This window comes from Athene cunicularia (assembly GCF_003259725.1).
Source record: "Athene cunicularia isolate RWA chromosome Z unlocalized genomic scaffold, athCun1 chrZ_part2, whole genome shotgun sequence".
In the NCBI taxonomy this organism is placed as follows: Eukaryota; Metazoa; Chordata; class Aves; order Strigiformes; family Strigidae; genus Athene; species Athene cunicularia.
The window spans coordinates 8,019,887-8,023,529 of NW_020799143.1; positions in this window are offsets into that span (position 1 = coordinate 8,019,887).

Here is a 3,643-nt window from a genome sequence, read left to right on the forward strand (position 1 = left end):
GCTGTGGTGTTAGAGGGCGAGGGAGGCTGCGGGTGGCTGCCTGCCTGGGCACTCTTCCTGCCCGGCGAGCGCCAGCTGACGCTGCTGCCAGCCCGGATGGCGCGATGACGACCTCTTCGAAGTCGTCATCTGCCCGCACCGAGTGCACGATGGACTGCACTCTCCTCTTGCAGAGGGGGCACTCGGGCTTGGTTTCAGCCCACCGCAGGATGCAGCGGTAGCAGAACTGGTGGAGGCATGGCAGCACATAGGCAGCGTCGTCCCAGCTGTCCAGGCAGATGGGACAGCAACTGCCTGGCTCCGTGGCCATGCTCTCCACCTGCTGCGGTGAGCCGGGAGGGAGCTGGGGATGGTGAACTGCTCCCTCTCTGTGGCGATGCAGCAGCCGGTGTTGCACTAGAAAAGGAAGGGAGGCCACAGTCAGTGGCTGGCCCAAGGACGGGTGGAAGAAATGCCCAGGTCCCTCAAGAAGGAAACCCTCCCGGCTCCCCAGGGTGAGGTGTCCCCGCACAGCTCACCTCTGCTGCTGCTGCAAGCAAGCCTCCTGTGTGCCCCGGCTGCCTGCACCTGGCAGGGCCGGGGAAAATCCTCTAACGGCTCTGGGGTCAGGCAAGCAGGAATACTCCCCAGCCAGACCACCAGCACCAACGCCTCACTCAACACTCCAGCCTTGCGACCTGCTCAGCTGGAGCGCGGGCACAAACCAGCCAGGTGGGCCTCGGCGCCCGGATACAAGCAGCGAGGAACGCCTGGTCACAATCCGTCGCCCGGTGACATCAGAGCCCGGTAGAAGAGGACCCATCGCCTGGGGACTCTGTGATATCAGAGCCCGTCTCTCGGGGTGATATCAGAACCCATCTGCTCGGTGACATCACAACGGGCCATCCTCACCCACGGCACTCACCCCAGCCGCGCTGACGCCCCAGCCCCTGCGTCTGGGGTCACGGCAGCACCCCTGCCCGCTCCGTCCCCTCTCTCTCGTCCTTGTGCTCGGTGTTTCACGCCAGTCACCAAGGCCTCGGCTGTGTCTTCCCAGGACCCCGCCAGCTCGCTCTGGCCCTGGCAGACGTCCCCAGACACATATGGCGGGAGGGCTCACTTGGTAACACACCTTGCGCCTCCCTGGGAGGCCGCAGGACAAAATGCCTCAGGCACTCCCCACAGCCCAGCACTGCTGGCCAGCCCTCAGGGCTCCCCCACTTCCCCCCACGGGCGGGCACAGGCAGCACTTGCCTCGATCTGGCAGCTTTTCTCCCGTCTCTCTCCCCCAGGCAGAAGGCACAAGGGTGATCCCCTCTGCTCAGCACCTGTCAGGCCTCTTCTGGGCACTTTTCCTCGTTGGGGTCCCAGACAGGAGGGAGGCCGGGACAAACCAGAAGGGCTCGGGGGAGGCAAGGAGGGTCTGTGGGGCTGGGGCTGCTTCCGCACGCAGCAGAGAAGGCGTTGGGGCACCTCGCAGCACAGCCTGGTGCCTACGGGGAAGGCATCAAGGGGATGGGGACAAGCTCTTCCCAGCACTGCCTGGTGGGAGGGTGAGAGACAGTGGCATCTCCTGAAACTAGAGACATTCCCGCTGCAGAAAAGGCATCAAAACCAAAATCCTTGTGAGGACCAGGAAGCCCTGGAGTGGGAGGCCCAGAGAGGCTGTGCCATCCCTGAGCCTGCAGGTCGGCCTTCAAGACCTGGGTGGCCACAGCCCAGAGCATCCAGGTCTGTGATTCATTGCTGACCCTGCCCTGAGCCAGTGCGATTCTGTTCTCAACGTGCTGTCGGATGGAAGGACAAGAGACCAAGCAGCGGTTTTTAATGCTCTTCCTCTCTGGTTTCAGGGGAGCTGTCACGAGGCACCACATCTGCCAGCAACTTATCTGGGCCCCTATGAAACTCTGGTGAGGGTGAATTCTGGCCTCTGAGTTTCTTAAAATACCCAATAGTGGTCAGAACTTCCAAAGTTCTGAAGTTCAAGCATGAAAACGCAGGAAGCTGGCATGTCCTTAAAGAATAAGACATCCAGCTAAACTGCATGGTGCGTTTTTCAGCAATGGCCTGGGCAAACACGGGCACTTTCTGGAGTAGTCCAGAAGAGCTGTCATATTTTGTGGAATGTTTCAGACAGCCAGATGGATTCTGCATATACGTTCCACACCTTAATGCCTCAATATTCCAGTGTAGACTATAAGCCTAGCAGCTCATGCCGAGATACAAAAGCAGAACTGGTTAGTATTTTTTTTTAAGCCCTGACAGTGTTTGGCCACAAAACATCTTTTTCATGGCTTTTCAAGTAATTGTTCTGACATGACATACACAACCTTCTTAAGTGCCCACTTCATGAAGAAATGCAGCTAAGTGCAGGTAGTACTTCCTCCTTGCAGGTCGTATTAATAAACGTGTAGCAGTTACTGGAAGGGATCCATGTAGCAGTTACTGGAAGGGATGCATTTTATTCTGCTGTGAACTTCTCTGTAAGGAAGGTAAAGACAGTCAAACTATGCAGACACATGTCTCAGTGTGTACCAATTCCTGTAATACTTCCTTTTATTTCTGAACCCTTTTCTGCTTGCACGTCTGCAAAATGTGTTACCTAGGAGTTAATATGCAAGTCATTTTGTGTAATTGAAGGAGTAACACTTCACTACAATGAGTACTGAAGAGACTATAAGGGGGTCAGTGATAGCTGCCAGTAGTAAATACCTAGGCAAGGGCACAAGACAATGGCAAGCTAACAGTGAGAGTTTTGCAGCACACTCACCCAGCAGTTTGCAAGTCAGAGACCTCCTGTTCATGTCTTTGTTTAGTTACCCTCCAACATGCTTTTCTTTCTGGGGTTTAGATTCCTTTCAAACATTTGAAAATCTTGCTATGCACAATACTTAGGAATACACAAAAATTACTGTCTCTGTTTAGTACAGAAAATAAATAATCTTGGAAGATCTCTTTTTTTTTTTGACAGTTATAAATATTGGGTTTGGTGATGGACCTCATTATCACCAAAGCAGAAGCCACCCCTGCTTGCAGCTATGATCACCCTTCAATTTGCCATAAACCCCCAGTGCTAGACATAAAGTAATCTTAAAACAGGTGTATGATGCCAGGCTTCCAAGTTCTCTTCAGCACACCACCTGTACCATTGGAACTTGAATGCATGTTATAGTTTTAAAGTGCTCAACTGTGAAAGCATCCATGTGAGGTCACCTTTTCATTTACCCAGTAGTCAGATGGAGGTGGCTCTGGATTTTAGTGCTAATTATGTTTAAGTTTGATTTTAAATTCAATAAATGGCTAAAGCCCTGAGGTTTCTCCAGAAAACTAAAAGTTGAGATTATCTTAGCTCAATGCTGAGAGAAGGATTTATCTTTTTTTTTCACAGATTTATGTAAATGACTCATAATCATGACTCATTAACACTGCATAAGTGTAAACCATTTAATTAGTAAAGGTTATCAATACACATAAGTGCTTTATCCTTTTTTTTAACCTTTATTTAGGAGTCTAAGTTTATTTTGACTTTTCTAGCATTATATGTGTGAGGACTTGCCCTTCCTCCAAGGTCTTTTCAGGAATAAGTGATCTAGCCAAGACAAAGCAGAACTGGCCCTGCAACATGAGGATACAGCAGAAAGAAGGGAAAAAAAGTATAAAATCT